The sequence below is a fragment of the Echinops telfairi genome, unplaced genomic scaffold, assembly GCF_000313985.2.
Source record: "Echinops telfairi isolate 266 unplaced genomic scaffold, ASM31398v2 ScPeMD7_6;HRSCAF=24_1, whole genome shotgun sequence".
NCBI classification, from domain to species: Eukaryota; Metazoa; Chordata; class Mammalia; order Afrosoricida; family Tenrecidae; genus Echinops; species Echinops telfairi.
In genome coordinates this window covers 13,013,751-13,039,139 of record NW_022103903.1, presented here as the reverse complement: position 1 = coordinate 13,039,139, position 25,389 = coordinate 13,013,751, and the positions used below count along the sequence as shown (strand labels likewise).

Sequence of the window (25,389 nt, the reverse complement as noted above, 5' to 3'; positions counted from 1 at the left end):
CATATGATATATACATACATATATGTGTGTAGTTAATTATATATATTTAGTTACTCAACAATATGTGTATCTAGAGAGAGAGAGTTACTGTTGAGGTGGCTGACTCATATCTGTATCGCTATATACTAATATGTATTATCTCTATATAATGTTGACTTCAATTCCTCCTGATCTTATCTGGTTTCTGACACTATCAATCTTGACCCATACAGATCACCTGAACTTGCTCTTGGGAAGCCACTGGTAGGTTAGCCCTGCCATCCTTTGGCAGCCCCACACTTCACCCACTTTGCAACAGTTAAGTCACAAGAAAAAGTCTGAGATAAGTTTATTTTAGAGACAGCTTAAGTATGAGGCATATTAACAAACTACTACTGGGAACTATATAATTAAGCTTACATAACTGTGACAGAGTTTATTATTGGGCTTAAATACAGCCTTTCTCTCTCTAACAATACAATAAAAATAGTGGCAAATTTTATTCCTAGAACTCTTGGCTCAAGCACCTAAAACAAACTTGTATATTTAGCAATAACTATGCAACTAACACATTGCACTTGTTCTCTTGTGGGAATTAAACATAATATAAAATTTAGTATAAGTTGGAAAAATACACAATGTAAAGTGATAAAACAAGACAGAATTCGCTCTTGCAATGGACTTGAAGGGCAAAACTAATCTATGTGCAAATTTAAAAGTAGTGTATAACTAAAGATATATTACTTACCGAAAGTAGATAAATGCAATGTATTTTTAGCCTTTGGAATTGAATAAATCAATTTATGTGCTATAGCATACCTCTGCCAAGAAATGTTTTAAAAGTAAAACAAATGAAAAATGCAAATTTAGTTCATCCATCATTGCATTAAATATTTGATATATCTATAGTCATGGACCAGATGATAATGTCCTGTATTATGCAATGTAATTAACAGGATTGCACATAACACATGATCATTCCATTACCAGCATATAGATATGAAGGGGCTTCAAAAAACTTGTGAAAAATGGGATTCAAAAATAATTTAAAATCCCCACCTACTTTTATAAGCACACCAATACTATATTGGAGCACTGGTGACACAGTCCTTAACATGCCTGCCTGCTAAGAACAAGTTTGGCCCTTCTCCCTCCCAGTCATTCTGCAGGAGTGAATACTTCCATAAAGTTTACAAAGTGGAAAACCCTAAGGGTTAACTGTGCTCTCCTCTATAACGTCTCTATAAAACATCTATGGATTCTAAGTACTAAGTACTTCTTTAAAAATTTTAAACATTTGTAGGTTGTCTTTAATAAGATATTAAAATTTTCCTGTAAATGACTCAAGACCCTGAATGAATAAACCCCAAATTTATAAACCCCAAATCTTTCATCATTAAAAAATGAATAGACCTCAAAATATTGCATTTTCCTTTACTTCCAGTACAAAGACTGAGATAAAAAATACTCCTTTTCATGCATTGCATCTAGATAATGGAACAGTAATTGAGGTCCTCTTGTATTAATAATATTGAATACACCATCTTTCTGAGTGAAATGCCGATGGCTTTTTTCATTTATAATGATGGGTCCAGGTAGAATCATCCTAATGACAATGGGTATTTCCCTTCTCCTACAGCAAATTTTCCCAGTAATTTTGCATTCGTTGTCTTTCAATAGCTTCCAAAGGATCCACTTGAATTGAATGACCAACGGAAAGGTTAACGTCAAGTAGGAGAAAGCACTGCAACTAATTAATATGTCAGAGGAGTACAGCCCCAGCCAAAAGAGTTAATGAAGCTTGCTATGGACACATGTGGGCCTTTTATAACGCAGGCCTAACTGTACAGACTAGTTAGGTTAAATTGTCTGTCAGTTACTGGCCAGTTGGCCACCACCTGTCTGCCTGTGCCGGTCTTTCCCCATCCCAACAGCCTTCTTCCCAGCTCTCAATGGCAAGCTGCTGCCACTAAGCATCTAGGAGCCTCTGACAAGGTCTAGGCACACAATGGGCTCCTGACATGTGAATGAAGGGCCAGGGCAATACTCTGAATAGGGAAGATTTCCCCCATTTAAACTCATAATGCTCACAACAACCAACATGAAAGAAAAAGCCCATCCTGGTGTCAGGCCATTAACATGGATAACAATATGCTAATAACTTTCTATATTACTCTCCGTTTCCAAGGACATTTAAATACATGGATTGATGGCTTCAGACTTAAAGGGCATGGAGGGAGAGGAGCGGGAGCGGGCTGTTGGATAGGAAGGAGGAAGAAACAAAAGCAAACAGCAGAAATTGCCATCCATCTCACAGAAAACTGCTTTCCACCCAAACAGAGCACTCTGTCAATGAAAGTCAGACATATCCAAGTGTCCCAAAGGAGACATGTGCTCTCAATGATATGCATATCTACATAAGACGCACTATTAAACACGAGTGTTGCAATAAAGGTAGATCCCTGGCGAAACTCGTTGCCATCAAATGACAGTTTTGTGGTGTATGTTGCACTAAGTGTCACTGCCTCTTTTGGAGGAATTTCACAGTGCCCCAGTTAGAACCTGGGACATTTGCCATAAATCCAGATTTTTTTTTTTTAAATAGGAAAATGCAAAAGCATGTCACCTGGAAATATAAATGATGGCATTTGGAACATGACCTCAGGTTCCACCTTGAAACAGTTAAGAAATTAATAAATACTGGAAGTTCTTTATTCATTATTTTAGCAATCGTTATTTTCTTAGAATATAACAAATGAGAGATAGAGTTTATAGTGTTATGTCCAATCATATTCTTTTGACATAAACCTTCAAATTAAGTCTCAATTTGTTTTTTCCATGGGCAGGAAAGGAGGAACACTCTCCTATATACTGCCCGCTACATTGGATGTCACAATGCATTGCCTCTGGCTTACGGAAACAACAGCTCCTTCTTTGTGCTGATTATGACATTCAATCAGTTTGAAAAATTCCTCTTCCTATAGATTTCAATATTGAGCTTTTGCCATGAAATTGAATCTGCCCAACTTCCAATGAGAAGAGGAATTTGAGAAATATGATGTGCTTATTTTCAATCTCATCACAAGGAATTTACCACAGATGTAGTTAAGCTTCGCATATGAAATTTCATTTTATTTTAGAGGGTAAAATACTTCCTTCTGCAGATTGTTTTTAAACAACTGCCATAAATTTGAAGGGTGAAAATCTGCATGTGATGTCAGAGTTAATTTGTACCAACCTGCACTGCTTTTCCACAAGACGATGCAAAACAGAACCCCCTTCGTATAGAATGAACACATGCTTCTCCTATCAAGTATATCTCTTACTGTAATGACTGGTTAGACAAGAAAACTACTGAGCTTAATCCTAAAGAAATAGCATTAATATACATGCATGTACTATTTTAGTTTCAATCTCAATAATATGGCATTCCCAGGTTTATGCACTACTACAATAGCATGTAGAAATATTAAATACAGAAACATCTCATATCAGTCTTTATATGTAGGAGTCAATATTTCTCAGCTTTATTCGGGCTTAGGATCCCACTGCCTATTCTTTGTCTCCATCTTCGGAGCAATAGAAGTAAACTGGAGGTGGCAAAAGGTCATATACAATCAGTCTGTACTTTGTCCCTTAATTCTAAGTATTCAAAAAGGACTCCAAACTTTCACTGCCCAAGTACTACTTTTTCATTCCTATAAGGGTGGACAGCCAAGGGAAGATGTCCTTAAAAGTTTGATCCAATGTAATGTGATAAAATTAGGATAAGATATAACTTACTACAGATGAGGGAAATGATATAGAAAGTGTCTCGGGCTTAACCTTTAAAAATTCAAAGAATTTTGTGACTAAAAGTCTTATTTCTAAAGCAATGAGAACAACAAAGTTTGTTGATTTCCAAAGCCACTCATCAGATCCCCTTTATATCACCAGGAGTCATTTTTCCTGACCTGGGATCCCTGCTGGCATAGTGGCATGTGTGCTGGCCAACGAACTGCAAGAACTGCAAATCTGCCAGTGATTTGGTGAGAAAAAGTGAGGCTTCTATTCCCTTGAGATTTGCCATTTCCGATGTTCTCCTCTGCCTTACAGAGTTGACGATGAGTCTGAGTGAACTAGATGGCAGTGCGTTTGGTTTAATCTCACCGTACTTAACAATGACTTTCAGGTAAACGAGAGTTGATGCTTTGATTTATGCTATACAATCTGTGCTATACTTGGGTTTCAGACGAAAGAATAAAGAGATAGGTCACAAACTCACGAGATGCCTCTATTTCTACGACTTCACGAACCTACGAAAAGCAAAACCAAAGACACATTTGCCAATTCAAGGGTACAGTATCCTGAAGATACGAACTTGATAAAGCCGGAGATGTAACCAGAAAGAAAAAGAAAAGAAAAAAACCCAAGTAATTCCAAATATGCAATTCCCCTCCTTCATTTAGGTTAGCAGTTGTAAAAAAAAATTTAATTATATATAAAAATCAGTAAAAGGCCCAATATCTTTTATATGCAGATCATTTCACATTTTAGTTGATTCTTAAATAAAAGCCAAGCATCATTAAAATGCGGGGGATATGATCAAATATAATAAACTGATAAAATTATAATGGACATTATTTTAGCAGCACAGCTAAGTCACAACTTGTATGTACTTGTATAATAATAAGAATATATGTTTATACAATTTTCTACCTGAATATATATATATAGTACCTATAAGAGAAAATGATTGATTTTTACCTTAAATATCAAGTGTCCTATAAAACCATTTTAAAAATAGAGAACTCCATATACTATGAAGAGAGTGATAAAATCTACTTAAGGCAGAGTTATAGTTTCAAAGGCTATCTGGAAATTCCATGTTTGAATACTTTATGGAATTTGGAAAAGAAAGTCTAAGTTTGCACTCTGGCAACCTTAATAAACTTAACTTTTTCACCAAAAGAAAGATTGCTTGGCTGTCCAAACCTGAGTCAAAAATGACAAAGGGAACTGCTGGTGTCTATTCTACTGAAAAATGAGAATATACTGGGTTTCTGAATATTGCTTTAACTTAACCAATTTTTAGGATCTATATATAACCTCCTCACTGGGGGGACAACAGAAAAGTGGGTGAAGGGAGGGAGATGTTGGACAGTGCAAGACATGACAAATAATAACAATTTATAAATTATCAACGGTTTATGAGGGAGCAGGAGTGGGGAGGGAGGGGGGAAAATGAGGAGGGGATATCAAGGGCTTAAGTGGAGAGCAAATGTTCTGAGAATGATGAGGGCAGCGAATATAGAAATGTGCTTGAGACAATGAATGGATGTATGGATTGTGATAAGAGTTGTCTGAGCCCCCCTAAAAATGACTTAAACAAAACAAAACAAAAAAACCCGACTTCATGCAATTTATGAACAATACATTTAAGACACTGGTTTGTGACCTTCAGCTTCTGATAGTATACCAGAATTTCTCAACTTTAGTTGTTTCGGATAATGTATATAATCTTTAGAAATTGCTTCATATATATACTGGTATTCTTTTTTCTGGAAATAGGAATTCAACATGTGGCTCTTTTGCTTTTACATTATACACACTTAGAAAAATATGACTACGTACTCTTAAATCCTGGTTTGGTTAATCTACTAGGTTTAGAAAAGCACTGAATTGCCCCTTATCGTTGTGTGTGCATAAATGCATTATGTTTGCATAAACACAAAGAATGAGCTCTATAACTGTCCATAAAATGAATATTGAAAGGGAGTTTCTTAAAGTGAAATCGTATTTTGTGTCCCATACTTCTCTAACTCTCAATATTAGACATGTAAAAAAAATTGATCTAAATAAATAAGATATTTAGAAGTTTTATAGCCAAATACAATCGTTTTCACTTTGTATGCTTGTTTGTGTTTTAGCCCAGTCTCTAAGAACATTGAAGTCTTTAGTGAATGATTTATAAAACAACCTATAGAATTTTTTTTAAGAAAGCCAAAAAGACAAACTTTCTACTTAAAGAGAACCAGTGAAAATTACCACAGTTGCTAAAGTTATCTGCTTCTTATCAAGAGTCATATTGGCTACAAAAAGTATTCAATACATTCATCATTGTCAATGCACTCGTACACTAATTATTTCAAATTGTTTCCTCAGGCAGGGGTCTAGGACAAATCACACAAGCCAAAAATAGCAGTTATGAATAATTATGCATAATTTACCTCAAGGCCTAGGCCAGTCTGTCATTAAAACTTTTACTTGCCACACTGTGATCTGTGCTAATTACAAACTTTAAAATTAGTTCAAGGTTGTCTTTTTATCCAGTGCCAACCTCACGCCCTCCTCTTAGCTGACTTTCTGCTACTTGGAACACTTCAAATAAAATATCAATCCGATTTTATTTTTTAAAAGATTGATCTCACCCCTTACAATAGTCAATTATGTTCACAAATGGTAGAAATATGGGGAAAAAAGAGTAAAAAAATTAAAGAGCTAATTACATAGCAGGATGAATTTGACCATGCTTCAGTAAAAAAGAGCAGAAAGAGTTTAGAAGCATGCAAACATTTCTCTTCAACTTCAAGAGTCTTCAGACAGTCCCCCTATTTTCATTGGTATGGACTCTTAACATTTGACTGCCCATTAAGAAAGTCTACACTGCACTTGACCTGCACTTAAAACCAAAGCAGAGACACCATATCTGTTACCACTAACAACAGGTCAGGATTTTTAACAACAAATATTACCAAGTGTGCAGAAATGTACTCAATTGAATGAAGTTTACTTTTTATTTCTCTTTTGTGATGTAATCTCTCCAAAGAGTGATATAGACCCACTTCTTTCTCTACCACCCTTCGAAGTTCTTGTTCTTCATCTCACGGCATTTGTGAGTTTTTAAAATAAAATTCAGAGGAATATTTGCTTCATCAAAAAAGAGCACAACATTTTTCATTTAAAAATGTTAGTGATACTTTAAAACTATTCTTTCACATTTCCAACTTCATTAATATATAACCCGGTTTTGTTTTTTGAGGCTTTTGACTTTCCAGCCATGGTCATCTATATCACAAAACTGTCATCCTCCTGAATTATTTCCTTTGTGTAATACAAAGGATGCTCCATTTCATCTCAGACATATTTTGAGGAGAAATGAGCCAAATTGCAGAAATGGTTTTCCTGGATCTGAACTGTCACTTAATACCCCGCCTCACCTTTTTAATCATACACAATACTTGGTGGGATTCGGAGCTTGTTTTTTGTTGTTGTTATTGTTGTTTTTTAACTGCCTCTCAGAGAATCACAAGAAATGCGATTCCATCCCTTTATTATTTCCAGGTCAATTCAATAAATGTACGAGCGATGGGTTCTTTCTAGAGCTAACTAAAATATTTTGAGCATTTGTCCAGTGAAACACTGCTGAGAAACTGGTTAGAAACTGATTCAAAGAAAGAGAAGAAAAGAGGTCACAAATCATGGGGGTCACAAATAAGGTGAAGGAGAAAAGGTCAAGATAGACGAGAAATGATTTAAGGATCCCAAAAAACCCAAACTATTATCTTTATAGTTTGTAATATTGTCTTTAGTATTTTTGCAAAAAATAAATCTTCTAATGCGGCTGTTAAACTCCAGAGATTAGCTTGAGAATCCGAAAACAGGAGATCAATTATGCCGTAAACAATTTTGTGACATATCCAGCTTACAGACATGTCCAATATCTATTTTGCCTCCTAATGTGTCTCAGTTACTTCAAGCAAAAATTTATTAAGTGCATGCTTATGTTTAAAGAAGCATACACATGTAGTGTATATATTGGCTTTCCTGCAAGAAACTCTATACCTTAGTGAATAATAATAAAAACGAAACCACCATGATAAATCATTGCACTTTGTGATAAATTATATGAAGCAGAAGGTGAGTAAAGCAATGAAAGAAGGAAGGGACGAGAGCTAAATTTACTACAAAGCAGGTCAGGATATGTATTTCTGCAATGTAATCTAAACTGGGCCTGAACGAATAAGAAGCAGCTACTTTACTGTGGTGAAGAATCCAACTCTGAAGTTGGATTTTAGGAGCTTTGTGACGCTATGTAACCCATAAAGGGTTACAGCCTCTGAAACCCTATACAGGGTTGATTGGTACAGTCAGAATCGCAGGTGCAGTGGGTTTGGTTTAGTTATGTCTTTGCTATTTTTTCTGGGGCAAATTATTTATCTCTCTAGCCTCAGTTAGTTTCATTATCTGTAAAATGAAAATAATAATCACATCTAAATTTGGAGGGTGATACATTTTTTAAGACCCTGGGGAAAAAGTGTTCTGGGAAAAGGAAAACACAGGAAAGACAGGCCTAACAGGTGAAAGAATTTGATGCTTCTGCCAAACCAAAAATTGGCCAGTGCACCCACACCCAAATCAGGCAGAGACTGAGATAACATGTAAGTAGAGAGTGCATTATTCAAAATCTAACAGCCTCGAGAAAGAGTCTGGATTTATTTGTTGGGCAAAAATGGATGTTTACCCTTCTGGATAAGGGATGGGTAGGAAGCTGTGAAAGGAGAATCAATTTTAAAATGTAATAACAAAACGCACAGCCGATTAAAATTAGACTTGGCTCTTAAATAGCAAGCTTTCATTGCAGCTCAATGATTTTGCTGATGATGGCCTTGGGATGGAAAGAACTTGACCATTTAGACACATGACTACATTGCCCTGAATGTATTCAGACATCATTTTATTCGACGCACTATTTCCTTAGAGGCAATTTTATATGTTGATACACATTGGGTGAGTTCACCATAATGTTTTATTTTAAATTTGCAGCAGATCTATACTTTGAGAATTACCTAAGGCATTGGAAAATTGTCTTATTCTAATTTCAGATTCTTGAATTATTCTCAATTTAGGGTTCAGAATCTTAGAAAGAGGATAATTTAGTTAGCTGAGAATTAAAAATAAGAATTAAGTTAAGAATAAGATTTAATTAAATAATTGAGAATAAGACAATTTGCTTAGCTTTCATCTAACTTTCCCAATGTTTCAAGTATAGCAAAAAAGGATCCTGGGTTGGCTTTTTCCATGGATCCCAGGGGGATTGTTTAGAACACTGTATCAGAATCACTTACACAGTGTCCCCCGTATTAATCTGTTTTATGTTTCTAATCCCTCACTGATTAGAATTGGAAGTGACAGAACGAACAGAAGGAGCCATGGCAATCTTTAAAAGCCAAGCAAGAGGCTGTCTGTAAATTATTTTTTTAAGTATGTGAAAACCCCAAATCAACAATTTTACATTCAAAGACGTTTGTCTGATAGTAATATAAGAAACTCTGTGTATAATTGTACAAATAGCATTCCAATTAAAGTGCTCTGATTCTCATTAGTTTACTCCCTTTAGTACGTTTGCTCATGTATTCACGGAGTTCTCGTCATGGCTATTCTGTTATGTATTCTGAGAAACATAACACACCAGCACACCATCTATTAGCTCTGGCTTGATGCTTTCATCGAAATAAGTAGGAAGAAATACATATGCTTTCTTTGAATATCCTGGAAGTAATTTATTTTGCTTACATGTTTATCTGTTTTTATTTTTTTCATGAAAGACAGGGATCATAAAGATATTTAGAAGCCTCAGTTAAAACAGTCTGGTATTTCGGATGATAACAGCAAAATGATTGTGAATCACCCTGAGGGAGAATATGGGTGGGAGCAGATATAATATACAGGAGAAGCTACGGCTACAAAGAAGCAAAAGTTCAGGAGGCATCCATTGTGGAATGAGGGCTGAAATGTTTCCCAACGGAGATTTCCTAGTTGTTTCAAGCAATAACATGCAATACAACAAAAGCTCCCTCAGCTTATGCTGGGCTGCACTACATCATTTCTTTCTGGCAGGTCCATGCATGTCTACATCAATTACCTTTATATCTGAAGTTTTACCTCTGTTTAACACTTCAGCCTTATCAGAGGATTGAGAGGTTTGCTTTAAAATCCCAATGATGCCATTTTATATCATTGTTATGCTAGTTTTATGCTCATAACTTCTGACTTCTCTATCCAAAACCAGGTACAGTTAAATGCTAAAAGACTCACACCCTTTAGGTTGCTTCTTCATCACCTGAATTACTCGCAAGATTTTCGTGTTGACTTCCAGTAGAAATGTCTTCGTTGTGTGCGTGCATGTGTGTGTCTCTCCTCAGTCCACTGACCTGGCAACAATGTGCATGCAATTGATTGGTTTAAAAAGATGGCATCTTTCTGTGCCATGCACCTATAGAAGAGGGCCACAGCATTCGCTGGAAACCAAGATATGTAAGGGTGGGTTTGGGGAGAGGGCATTTGGACAACAACACTGAGTGCCCATTTAAGGTATTTATAATGGTTCATTTCCATTTTCCATAGAAGTGTACATTTATAAAAATTAACTCAAAAACATCTGCATTAAATTTTCAAATCGCATACATATCACATGTTTACATATGTGCCATAGTGTAATAAAATAATATGGTAGTGAGGGTAGCTTAATAAATCAGCAGCAAAAAATAAATAAATAAAATAAAATAAATCAGCAGCCATATAAATGAAATGTTCCAGGGGAAACTCTTTGATCCTTTCTCCATATGTCTTCCCTCCTCAAAATATATTTTACTTAAAACTTAAAAACTAGTTTCTTCTTCTACTTCTGATCCCGTTCCTGCATTTTCAACATTATAATCAGCATAGCTGAACTCACTCTAAGTGCTGAGAAAAGCACTAAACAAAATATAACATGATTTAGGCAATTTTCCAAGAAATAATCATTCTCACCCTCATAGATGAAGAGACAAAATCTTACAACAAATAGTAGGGATTGACAGAGTCAAATTTAGGTTTGTCTGTTTCTAAAGCCATAACTACATCCCTTAAATTTGACTCATTATTGTTTTTATATTAAAAATTAAATACATGACTGGTCGGCACTATGTTCAGTCAGGTTGGGTGCTGTGACTGACAGTCTCATCGAAGGACTTGATGTCACAGTTACTAGGCATGCTGGGACCCCAGTCTGCAACCTTTGCCTCCTCAGAGACTCCCTTTGTTGCAAAAAGCAAGCATTCCATGTTCCTGCCCTTCCTACAGCCATCAAGATCTATGATCCTGTAGGAGGGAGAGAACTGGTCATCTCAGACTCAATGGTGATCATTTTTAAAACCACTTCAGTTCCTGCCTTCTCTTCTGTCCATGCCTTCTGGTACAGTCTTTAATCTTGTTTCATGTTACATACCACCCTCATTTCTCTATCTCCCACGGTACTCTGTTTTACAGCTTCTTGGTATTATAATTCATTGCAATGATCACAAATAACTCACAGACAATTCTCACAATTATGGTTTTGATGTGGAAGAGGACAGGCTACAATGCAGATGAGAAATACTTAGGGTACATTTATTCAGTCAGGGCATGTTCCAAAGTTCTTGCAGGGCTCTTAATAAATGCCCAAAGGGCATGCCTTACCCATTAAACGCCTCAACCCAAAGAGTTTCAGGTTAGGATCTGAGGATCAATGAACCCAGCTCCCCAAATTGAGCACCTAAAGGCACCCTATACAAGTAAGCTTGAACCTGGTAAGCCACTCCGCTCCACCTCCATGGTCTGCAAGCCCACCTCACCCAATTAATTGCCCAGAGGCACCTACTTCACCAGCCAGCCTCCTGCACAGAGAACACTCGGCTTTACTTGCAGTGTGGGCTGCGAAGTCCCCCACTCTACTGGTTCTGCCACCACTACTGTTCATCTGCCACTGCTCACAGGACTAGGCTCTCTTCTGGAACAAGAAAGTTCACTGAGCAGGGATCTTGGGGCTCAAAGAACACACTCCACTGCTGTCTTTTGCTAGGAGCGATAACCCTCCAATTTATTTTATATGGACCCAGAGGGCAATCACAATGAGTCTTGTTAAAAAATGAATCCTCTTGGTATCTTACACCCACCTTCTTACTTAGAACTATGCAGGAAAAGGTCAGTTAGTAGAGGCTTTGGCTAGAAGAGCCACAATAAATAATTCATGGCGCTGTATCCCTTGATCATAAAGCACTCCCTAGTAATTGTTCACAGGAGCCCTGGTGGTGCAGTAGTTACAAAGTGGGCTGCAAACTACAAGCTCAGCAGTTTGAAATCAACAGTCGGCTCCTTGGGGGAAAGAGGTGGTTTTCTACACCAATAAAAGGCTACCGTCTGAGGAATCCGCAAGAGCAATTCTACCCTGTCCTGTGGGGTCGCTATGACTCAGAATCGACTCGAGGTCAGTGAGTTATTAGTATTATTTACTTATTTAGTATTCAGTATTCTAAATTCTTTCCTAGAGTCCACTTCCTGCGGAACCCAGCCTGAGACCATTCAGAAGGGAGGTTTGGCTGGGCAAGATGATTGGAGATGTAAGGCCGAGCAACACACACACACACACACACACACACACACACACAAATAGAAATTTCCTTTAGTTCACTTCGTTTAGTTTTGCATAAAATCCCCATTCCCAGTGACTGGACATAAATTATTGATGCATTAGTTATTAATTCAGTAGTTTATTTTTTCTTGTGCAATTTCTCTTAGGTGTGGCTTGCTCTTTTATTTACTTCTGTTATTTTAGTTTCTACAATGAGTGATTTCTAGGATACCATATATCCTAGGATGCTTAGGAATGTCTTGTTTTATATCTGTTGTCCCATTTTAATAGAAATCTCATAAGCAGCCCAAACAGGATGATAATTAGGTGTTCATTAAACTAATCTAGGTTCTTTTTAAAATCTCATACTTGTTACGATCGTAGGAAAAGTATCCCACTTGATAAGAAGGATCATTAAGTAGACTGATGTAAACATATGAGAAATTAGAGATTTTTCAAATATCCATGAGCCTGATAACAGTGTCAGCAAAGAGATGGGGAAACTAGTACTTTAATGGACAGAGAGAGGAAACTGGAATCAGCTCTACAGAGCCCACAATCTATGTTGAAAATATTTATATCTATTTACAGGTATATATTCAGTAAGATTTAAAATGCCCACATATTTCCTCAGAAATTCCTATTCTAAGCATTTAAGACAAATTTACTTATTGAATTATGATGAAATCATCATACAAGTTTATTCATTACAGCCCCACAGTTAGTAGCAGCAAAAGAAAGAAAGCCATTACCCATATGTAAGGCCCTAGTTAAATCAATCATGGCACACCTAAGCCATGCATTTTGTGAACAGCAAAATAAAAAACAAGGAAGCACTTTAGGCAAAAGATCACCACAACACATTGTTAACCCTTTCAAAAGAAATAGAAAACACAGTGACTTCATTGTGCAGAATAGAATCACACTCTATAGATTTTGCAAGTTGGTGACATACAGAAGCAGACCATCGGCCTTTCTTCTGAAGCTCTTCCACATGTGTTCAAACCAGCACCCTTTCATTAATTAAGGGCATAACTGTTTATGCCCCTCAGGGACTTCCAGCCACATTGTTAGGTTTCCAAATTGTAAGCTATAGAACGATTCAATTATAAACTTCCATTTGTATTTTTTAACAAGGAAATAGTCCTTATATGATATAAACATTACACCATTCTTGCCTATGTATTGACATGCATAACAATGATTTTAATGGACGGCAGAAAGGGAAAAGGATGACTCGCAAACTTTCACTAGACACCTTTCTATAACTTTTGAAATTTGAACAATGATTGTACTGCTATTCACGTCTTTGCTTCACTCATCTCAGTTTCTGCTGTAGCGTGCTCCTCAAAATGGTGCAGGGGGTTTATGAGGATCTGATGCCCTGCGCAATCTCACACCTCTCCAGAGTTCAGGGAGTTGTGCCCAATCTCTCTGATCTGCAATGCCACCGTCACTCTGATGTTAATATCTCATGGAATTATCGTTGTCGTTTTAGATATATGAACACAGGGTTTCTTTAAATGTCTCAGCTTTAATTCCCACTTGGGTAAATTATGGTAGAAATAACATCCATAACACAAACTCTCTCCAGTTCTCAATCATTTTTAGAAGATGAAGACCAGACAGCTGCTGAATCCCTCTGACAGAGGACAGTGCCTAAACAGATTAATAAAATGTTTGTGATGCACAAACACAGGAGATGGTGAGATGGAAGCAAAAGAAAAAACAAAAAACTTCAGTAATGAAAGTGATATTAAAAAGCTTAAGAAATAGTCACTAAAGAGAAAGGTGAAATTTGCAAGAACTTTAGAGAAAGATTGTCATACATTAATTGGGAATACATATGATACAGGTTTGTATGCATAATACCATGTTAACTAGGTTAAATTCATAGGACAGAATATACCTGAATACTAATGTCAATTTTCTGTTGAGTTGTAGCATATAAAGCGATTATTTAATTATGATTATTTATTTATGAATGATGGCTACTTTTATAATCATTAAAGATGTTATAAGACTTTCATATGAACTCTTACATTCTCCTAATAACCTAAAGGAAAATAACTAGAATTCTAGCATTGTTTGATATAAGAAATATTAACAGGATATCTTACCCTGCATTTTCTTTATTTAGCTGCCATTTATCCAAAACATTTAAATAGGATAAAACTTATTTTTTATATCTGTTTTCTATCTTCTCTTGACAGAATACAGGTTCATTTCTCCAGACATATACCAACTTGTGACAGATGTTATATGTTGTATGCAATATTAATTTACAGAATGTATAAAGTGTCTCTCCTTAAAAAAGGCAAGAAAACAGATTACCAGTATATTCTATGAAAACTCCTAAAGTAGCTGGTTATAAGATACAAGTCGTAGCTGTCAGTGTACTTGTAGTTTACTTCTAACATTAAATCTAACTTCTCTACTTTCAAAGAAAAAAATTTTAAAGGAAAGAGGGAGAAAGAGCAGTATCCGCAGCCTGTATAAAATATAGTGGTACTAAGGACCATGCTGATATTTCAAAGCCAAATCTTACAAACAATAATGTGAACTTAATATTTTATTGCATTGTGTACTTGAGGATTCACCACTGTAGCAATTACTATCATTAAAATCATAGCAGCAATAACCATATATTCAGTTTTCATTGAAGTAGATCCTGACTCATGGCAGCCTCATGTCTGTGAGCATCCATCCCTGTTCCATAGATTTGTCAATAACTGATTTTTCAGAAGTAGAACACCAACGTTCCATGACCAGCTCCCCTCTCCACTCAAGGTCTGTTCTCTAAGAGAGATTCATACTTCCCATCTTTGGGTAGCAGTCGAACACTTTAATAATTGACACCTCTCAGAACATCGGGGCTGTAAGGATATTTTTCTACTTCTGAAGTCCAGAATTGGAACCACCTTCCTCCATTTGGATGTCTCTCTCTCCACAACCATCAAATGCTCACTATTTATTTTCTGTGGCTTCTATGGGCAGCTAGGGCTTGATTCACTGCGTACTCCTGCCCACGCCAACCCAACAAACAGAACCTGCTGCCAGGGAGTCATTTCTGACTCATAGCCACCTGGGAGGGCTGAGGAGAATTACCCCTTAGCTCTTCCAAGTTTGTAATCTTTAAGGAAGCCCACTTCCACCTCTTTCTTCTGAAGAGCAGCCAGCGGGTTTAAATTGCTGACCTTTCCATTAGCAGCCAAGCACTCCTCCACAGTGCCACCGGAAAACCCACTGCCGTCTAGATGATTCTAACTCACACCGAGCCTGCAGAGGGTTTAGGAGAGGGCACATTTTTACAGGCGCAGACACACTCTCCCTCCTGCTGTAGTTTTCATTGTTCTGTCCCTTCCTTTGATCTTGGTCTTTCTGAGTTCATTGTCAAACCTGGCTGAGGTTCTCTTCAGTCATTTCTTCTCTGATTAAATCTACCACAAGGGGGGTTTCTGATGCTTACAACTTAGAATCATAATGCATAGTGACTATCTGATTTTGGTAAAAAGAACTACAGTTAGATGCAATACGATCAAAGCTTCAGAAATAACAGTAAAAATTCCATATTAGAAGATCAAAATGCATAGTAGATGATTGATAAAAACTGACTTAATAAATTAGTGAAAATGATAAGCATGGCAGACATAACAGGATAAAATAAAAGAATACCTTGAAGCATTAAATAAAGAATGCATGTAGTTTTGTGAGGACATAGGTATTGTTATTTATAACATACGTTTCCTTGGAATTAATTTCTTCCCTTTACATCAGTGAAAAAAAATAGTCACTTTGTTCTTCTCAAATTGCCTGGGTAAGAGCGTTTTCTCCCCAGATCAATTTCAGAAAATCAGGAGAAATAGTCACAAAATTTTTCACTTCTTTCAAAGAGGGTTAATTACAAATATGCAAATCAGATTGATCCAGTTCATTTGACATTATTTTTTAAGACACTGGTGTTCTTTGAAATGTCAATGATTATTTCTGGGAAGGATAGGTGAATGATAAAATATGTTTGAGAAACAATGGGTTATGAAAGAGTACATCATGTCTCTTTAAAGAACTTCCCAGAACTTTAAAATATTAATGCTTATAATGACTGCGAACGGAGACATAATTAGAAGCATCCCATAAATGTATTTTACCTTGTTTAAAATTTAAATGAACTTCTGTAGAGTAATGCATGGTCTTTTAAAGGAAAAAGCTGAGGATTATTTACAAAATAGTAAACCACTAGCTTGTATATATTCTGTTCTGGAGGTAAAATGTACTTGTTCTTTTGATTTGTGTGTCAGTTTACAGAGCAAATTATTTTTCCCTTTAGTACCTTATACATAGATGATCTGTAACACTGATTGCAATCTCCACAATAGGGCAAGACCCCTTCTCTTGCCCATGGACTCATCCTGTCCCCTTAAACTCACTTGACAGATGTTTACATTTTTATCTCCAAAGCATATGTTTCCATCCACACACTATGCATATAACTTATATTCTTTCTTCCCCATCTCTCCCGTTTCCCCAGGGTCTTCGTGTCTGTCTCTGTCTTTCCCTCTCTCTCTTTTCCGCTCTTTGGTTTACTGTTCTAGTCCCAGAACATGTGCACACAACTTCCTGGAATTAGTCACCTGTGGGATAGTTGTGAAATCAATGGGTGTGCATCATCAGCCCCCAGAGGGATTCATCTCTGCTTTGGAGCCCTCCTGTTCTGCATTTTATCCCCCGATATCACCCCTTTAAAAGAGCCATCTGCTTGGAGCAGCACCATTATTTACATAACCATGAACTTGAGCACAAGTTCCAGACCCCAAAGGAAATCAGGAAAAACACCTAAAAGTAATGTGATATTCGATGCTTCTTGTCCTTCTCCCTTTTTCATCAATGTTGCCAGGATCTGGTTTTGTGAAAGAACACCAGAGGAATTTACTACAGGTGTTGTGGGTAACAGCTGAAGGATGAGAAATGGTGCCTGTTAATAAAGGTCAAATCAAAATATTTTTTAATGTGACCTTCCTAGAAAAGTATTTGAAAGCGGCCTTAAGGAATAGCTGGGCATTGCTGGTCTAATGAAGACATCTACTTTAGTTACAGTCATTAGGAAGAAAAGCATGGGGTAAATGGTTCAATTGGGAATGAGGAGAATGTTGTCGGCTAAGTATGGGACACTGATGTTTGCAAGTAGAAACCGTCACTTCATCACAGTCCCAGTCCAATAGACCTGCACAGCAGAACTGCCCGTGGATGCTTATTCTTTTCCTTGAGTTTTACACTTTACACACTGAGGCAGACACCTTGTTTCTGCCACAGTATCTGGATCTATTTGTTCACTGATGCAGTGTCAATTTTGAAACTCGTCCAGGCAACCAGAGGTGTCCTGTTTTCTGTCCTAAGCCATCTGGCTGCCCTAACTCACTTACAATTTACTCAGGGAGAAGGAAAAGTAAAGCACAGTAGAGAGAAAAACAAGAGTGTCCAGGCAACCAAAAGGAGTCCGAAAAAGTTAAATATGTTTAAAGGAAGTACTTCTGGCCTAGTATTTGAAAAGAGCATGTTGCTGCTCTGACTGGTGTTGACCCCAGCCTTCCTTTGAGTAGATATTTAGCTTGTCCCTGCTAAATTGTATGCATTCATTCTAAACTGTGCCATAGACGAGAAACACACATTGTCATTAAGAAGGAGGCAGGAGAAATAGATGATAACTAAAATAGATCTTGGTTCCTAACTCAAACTGAAATAAGACAAAAGCAATGAATGAACTTTTCTGCCAATTCCAGACATAAGATTTTGGCACTTTGGCTTACCTTTTTTTTTTTTTGTATTCTTTTCTTTTTTTTAAAGATCATTCTATTGGGGGCTCTTACAGCTCTTATAACAATCCATGCATTAATTGTATCAATTGATTAATCATTGATACAATTAATGTATGGATTATTATATTTGTACATACAGTGCCATCATTATTTTCTAAATATTTAGATTTTATTTGAGCCCTTGGTATCAGCTCCTCTTTTTACCATACCAGTCCCACCCTGATGACCCCTTGATAAATTATGAATTATTATTATTTTCATATCTTACACCAACCGCTGCCTCCTTTCCCCCTTGGTTTCCTCCCCACTTCTCTTTCCACTTGCCCTCTACCCTCCTGGTATCATTACACCCATTTCTGTTCCTGATGGTTTTATCTGACCTGGATTTCATGTGCCCTGAGCTCTTATCTGTACCTGTGTACATGCTCTGCCTGAACCCACCAGTGAAAGGCAGGTTTGGGGTCATGATAGTGGGGGGCATGAAGCCTCAAGGAAGCAGAGGAATATCGTGTGTTTCATTGGTGCTACACTTCATCCTGGTTAACTCATCCCTTCCTGTGACCCTTCTTTTAGGGGATGTAGCACTGTCTACAGATGGGTTTTGGATCTCTGCTCTGACTCCCCTCTTTCTCAACAATATGCTTTTTTGTTTGTTCATTTATTTTAGGTCTTCAATGCCTGTACCTAATTAGGTCAACTCCTGATTGCACAAACGGGTGTGCTTCGTCCATGTGGGCTTGTTGCTTCTCTGCTAGCTAGATTGCCACTTGTCTATATCTGTTGATAGCTGGGCACCATCAGCTTTCTTCACCACATTTGCTTGTGCACCCATTTTGTCTTCAGCGATCTGCTGGGAGGGTGAGCTTCACAGAATGCCAGGTTGTTAAACAAAGTGTTCTTGCACTGACGGATGGCTTAAGCAGAGGCCCAGAGTCTATCCAGTTCCTCAATGTATTGCCATATAAATATATCTACCTATACCAATGCCTCTATTTTTATGAATGAATATATTTACATAAGTGCACACCTATGTTTGTACCTCTGTCCATAGCTTTGCTTCCTACATCTTTCCTCTTGTTTCCTTTTACCTTCCTCCTTTCCTACCATCACACTCGCCCTTCTTCTGCCTCATAGTAATATCTCTCAGCTACACGGTGCTGCTCCAACAACCCCAGGATCTCTACATCCTCCTTATTGTTGATCTTAATTCCCTAGTTTTCTTCTATCTATTGCATTGTTTGCTCACTGCTACCTTCTCCTGCCTCCTCCTCCCTCTAAATTCCTCTGGAACCGTCTGTCCCACTGCTTTCTCCTCGGGCTTGCTTCCCATGCCTGTCTTATATAGGTAGGCAAACCAACACTGATTTAGACAATACAAAAAGAAAAAACAGTGAATAAAAAGAAAAAAAGAAAGAAATAGAGAAAGAAAAGTGGAATGCTTCACGAATGTGCGTGTCATCCTTGAACAGGGTCATGCTATTCTCTGTATCATTTTAATTTTAATATATATGCTTCTGAAGCAAGCCCTTGCCTAATTTTTCCTAAAGCACTCCACATCACCCCCAACAAACAGGTTTGATTTTTGTTGTTGTTGTTCTTTTTTTTTAAAGTACTACAGAATCAGTTAGTCGGAATCACAATGGACTCCATGACAGTTGAAGAATGACCAATTAAGAACAAAAAAAGCTCCCTCCTTGTTTTATAAGGCATTTTCAACTTTGTGTTAGTTTAGTAGAAGGGATTCCTGGATTTATCACATCTGGAAAAAAAAAAAAGGTAATAGATGTGAAGAACTCCAGATACAAATGAAGTGCTTTCACACACGCGCACACACACACACACACACACACACACACACTTCACATGAAAGCAGTTAGGACAAGTTTCTTTTGACATAATTCCTCTGGCCTGAAGAGTCTGCGCGTGACTAACTAGTCTTATTCTGATAATATCCTCAAGACTCTTGATTCTGGGTTGTTCTTTCATAAAAAAGTCACAGATCAGCCCAAAAACAGAATCTTCTTCACAACATCTTCCAGTAAATAACCCTCTCCAAACAACTAAGCTCACTAGCTTAACAATCGCCACAGTGTTCATCGCGTAGAGACTGTTACTTCTGGTCCTTGGGTACTTACAATCTGTTTCTTGTAAAGTTGAAATGAGGTTGTTTTCTCATGTTGAAAGGACTGACAGCTGTAATTACCCTAGCACGACTACAGGCTCAACTACATACTGTAGAAAGCATGAGTCTGCTCAGTGCTTTCAAAGACGAGAAAGCATGCCATATTCTCACTCTCTCAACTCTCAACAACAGATATAGGAGAATGGTTTTTACATTAAAGTTCATTCAAATGAAACTAGAAAGACAGTTATTTTGCTGTTTTCAACTCTTAGAAATGATCTCTGTGAACACGTGGGAAAAAGCAGTGCCCCTTTCCATTTTCAAAAGTCACACTTACAGGCAAAATGAATTACTATCACAGCAATCAAATCTGAATTCTTGAATTAAAATTTCATTTATTACCAGTAATACCAATCTTCTTAGTAATAGCAAGTTTTAAATACCAATGCACATTTAATAAAATTAAATGATGTACATTAGAAGTGCCTAGTACAAGGTAAACAGTCACTAAATGCTAGTTGGTAATCTTACAATGCTAGAAAAAAACTACTTTATATGCCTCCTGAACTTTTCAATATTTCTTTTAAATGGTACAGATCAGGTAAGATTGTAGTTACAATTGAAACAAATAGCCCAAATGATTAACATGGAAAAATATTCATAGTGGATCAAATTTTAGAACAGTGCCCCTTACTTACTGATTTGTATACATGTATCTTCCTAAATATATATGTATATAAATAATATATAATATGTAAGTATAATATATATGCATTTTCTACTATTTTCAGTTTTGAAAACATTCAGCCTGGGGATCATGTCATATATTTATCCTTGTATGCTTAATGTACAATATTGTCAGACACACACGGGCACAGCAAATGCTTCATAAATATGATTGAAATAGACTTCAAGAATTATTCACTGAAATTAGTTCTCCACAACCCCTTTCTTTTCTGGGTGAAAGATAAGAAGACAATAAACAAAAAACTACCCAAGCTTTTATCACTTATTCTTCCTATTCGTTTTCCCTTTTTCGCAGGTGTGTGTAATAAGCAGCAGAATGGAAGGATTGAACTTAAGGTTAGCTTTTCTTTGGTGAGAAGACTATTGAGAAACAGAAAAAACTGTTGTGTGGGCAGAATTTTAAGATAAAAACCTGTCTTATATCTCACTGAAGATAATCTGAATCATCAAAATCTCCTTAGTCTTCTAATAGTATATTAGACATTATATAAATCGTCTCTTATATATTATAACCACGTATGTAAGAGTACACCCATATTTAAGAGCATGTGTGTGTGAGCATATATATAGAGATATATATGCACACACTGCTGTTGTTGTTTTTGTTGTTAGGTGGCATCAACTGGGTTCCAACTCTTAGGATCTTACAACAGCACGAACACTTCCCAGTCCTGGGCCATCTTCAAAATTGTCGACATTTGGGCACACTGCGGCAACCACTGTCAGTCCATTCTGTGAGGGCCTTCTTGTTAGCTGCTCCTTTACTTTACCAAGCAGGATGTCCTTCTCCAAGGATTGGTCTCTTGTGATAGCATGTCCAAAGTATTTGAGATGAAGTTTCCCTATCCTTGACTTTAAGTAGCATTTAAGATAGTGATTTATTAAACCATGCTTTCTTTAAAACAAAAAAACCCTGACTCTCGGATCTGTAAATTTTACATTCCACCATTTAGTTATTTAACCAACCTATCATTACAGATAGATGTTATAAAACAGCTGATAAATGACTGAACTAACCTTATTTCCTTCAAAAATTTTAAAACATTTTTCAATAAGTCCATACCTTGATAAAGTTATCTAAATAGCTAGTCATAAGGTTAATATTTCCAATATTAATACAAGATAGGTATTTTTTCTGTACTTTTTCCTTACTAATTGCCTACTGGTCTAGTCAATTTTGACCCAGGGGACTGTATATGTGTCAGTGCAGAAATAGGCTCCACAGGGTTTGCTGAAGTAGATCACCATGTCTTTCTTTGGAGGTGTCTCTGATGATTCCAATATTTAACCTTCTGGTTAGCATTGAAGTTCATTAACCTATGTATGTTATATAAATAATACATAATCTGTTGACACTGATAATATTACACTTCCTGAAAAGTTAATATAGAGAGGATTTTTTCTGTATTTTGTAGGATTTATTAATCAATTACTCAGCAAATATTTATTGAGCATTTGCCTTGCATCAGGCCTTGTTATGGGAGCTGGCATAACAAAAAATAGGAGCCCAATCATTTGTCCACATGCCTTAAGGGGGGGTGGTGTTTTGTGTGTTTTGCTTTTATTTTTTAAGTGAAATATAAACCATGCTTACTGAAGTTGATAAGTAATACTTTAAAAAGAATTAAAAGGCCACTGGTACAGATAGGAACTGGAAACACAGTGAATCCAGGGAGGATGATCCCTTCAGGACCAGCAGTATGAGTGGCCATACTGGGAGGGTAGAAGGAGGGCAGATTGGAAACGGGGAACCGATTATAAGGATCTACATGTGACCTCCTCCCTGGGGGACAGACAACAGAAAAGTGGGTGAAGGGAGACATCGGACAGGGCAAGATATGACAAAATAATAATTTATAAATTATCAAGAGTTCATGAGGGAGGGGGGAGCAGGGAGGGTGGGGGAAAATGAGGAGCTGATGCCAGGGGCTTAGGTGGAGAGCAAATGTTTTGAGAATGATGAGGGCAATGAATGTACAAATGTGCTTTACACAATTGATGTATGGTTGGTGATAAGAGTTATATGAGCCCCTAATACAACGATTTAAAAAAACTAAAAGGCAACAAGGACACAGAAATACTCCCCCGAAAACGTGTTCACTGTCATTGAGTCCATTCTGACTTATGGCCAGCTCCTGTGGGTCCAGAGACTGTAACTGTTTATATAACGAGAAAGCCCAGCCTTTGTCTAGCAGAGCTGTGGGTGGTTTCCCACAACCACCATGCACATCCAAAGGGAGTATTATATTTAAAACCAATTATCAAAGCAAGACTCCCTGGAAGGTTTACAGTTGAGGAAGAAAGCATGAAAGAGGTAAGAAGGAGGCCCAGGGATAGAAAGGGAAGGAAGCATTTGCAGATACGAAGAAGAATTGCCGAAGTCTGCTCAAGGTTATTGTGGAGCTCAGCAGAATGAGGGAGAAAGACAAGGAGAGGTCACAGATGTTGTGGGGAAAGGGAAAGGGTAGGGAGAGGGAAAGATCGTTTGGAAATGTCTTGGCAATCTGAGGAATCTGCCTCTTGGCTTTTTCTCTGAGCCAGATCAGAAATCATTGGAGGTTTATAGCAAAGGAATGGCCTAAGTGAACGTAATATTTTGAAGGACTAAATCTATATAAAAATAGACTCTAACTCTAATAGAGTAATGAATAAAACAAGGAGCTCCAGTTTTGAAACTTTGATCCTAATCCAGGAAAAAGATGACTGGCGACTTAGCCAATATGGTAGCAATGGAGGTAGTGAAAAATAGTTGTGTTCTTGATATACTAGAAGTGGCATTGACAGCACATACCATTAATGGAGTGAAACATAAAAGAAAGGAAGAGGTAAACATTGACTCCAAGTGTTTTTTCTTTCCCATATTCAAGTGGAAGTAACCAGACCCTGAGATGAGGAATACTGAGAAGTTCATTTTGGACACTGGCTGAGGGATATTTAAAAATGAGAATCCATATTTAAAGTGTTCCATTTGAAATGAAGATGTCAATCTATGTGATTTGGCACGTGACTCTACACTTTGGAGATATCTGAATATGAAGAGAAAAAGCAGAATAAACAAAGAACAAGCCATAGGGTGAAAGCCATAGAATCAGGAGAACCCTGTGTCCCAGAGCCAAATGAGTTGGATTAAAGCATCCCAGGTTCTTTTGATGTTCCCTCCAACCTCCAAGGTAGCACGCAGCTGAAGGTCCACACTTTAAGTGTCTCCTTCTCTATCTTCCCCAAATTCACCACAAATCTTCACTTTTCTAACCAAAACGTAAAATTTAAATTACAATTAAAATAAAAATTGTATTGTATGCATAGTCCACTTATGAATGACTATATATTGATGTTATTGTTAGTTGTTCCTTGATGAAATTCTACCTCATAACAACCCCATGTGGACAGATCTTCAGCCATTTCTATTGAGAAACCCCAGGATGCATTGAAACTGCCAACATTTTGGCTAGGAGTAGCTTAACTATATGTACTAGCTAGGGAACTCAATCAATATATAATGTAGTACTTATTATATCTGTACTTATTTAATTACACTTTATTATTACAATCTATATTTTCACTCTTCTCTGTTCATCTATGAAATCTTATAATATAGAATAGTACTTATGAATAAAATTATACAATAAAATAATTTAACCCATTTTACAGATTTATACAAAAACTGAACTTTGAGTTTTTCCACACATACTCAGAAATTAGGAAAAAAATAATGCTAGGCTCAGTCTCTTGTTCATAAGTGTAATAGTTACATAATCTGGTGTCAATTTGGGACTTCAGAAGATTAAGAGTGAAGGGGTGGAGTCTAATTTGTCAATCGGGTCATAGCCAATGAGGCCTCTGGGTGAGCATGGCCTTCTCCTGAGAAATCTGGGAACTCCGGTATTTCCTCCTTGGAGGCCGGAGGCACTTTCTCTCTCTGCTTACTCCCTGGGAGATGCTCTACTGACAAGACACATGGTGCTATGCTGATAGACCCCAGGCCCTGGGAACTGGAGAAGTCACATGGAGACCCCTGCCAGCACTGAGATGCTTACAATAACACTTGACCCACAAGACTTCTCACCCACTGGCCTGTGATCTTCCTGTGTTCGGTGTCATTGCATGTGTTTCGTGAGTCTGAAGAAGACTTTATAGATTGGTATCAGACATATGGGCTAATATCAGACTTGTGAACTTGGTCTGGACTGGGCTGGGATGTTTTCTCAATATTCAACTGCTCTTGCATATAAACCTCTTTTTTATACACATATGAGTGTTTATGGATTTGTTTCTTTAGTCTACTCGGACTAACACAATAAGATCTTTAAAACTCCTAT

The 25,389-nt window shown here is 37.1% G+C and overlaps 1 protein-coding gene and 1 pseudogene across 2 annotated transcripts in view; both read right to left on the bottom strand.

Moving 5' to 3' along the window:
* EPHA3 (EPH receptor A3) overlaps positions 1 to 25,389 on the bottom strand; it is a 411,930-nt gene that overhangs the window by 334,994 nt on the left and 51,547 nt on the right. The gene's annotated exons all lie outside the window — the stretch shown is intronic.
* LOC115868114 lies at positions 19,626 to 19,724 on the bottom strand (annotated as a pseudogene).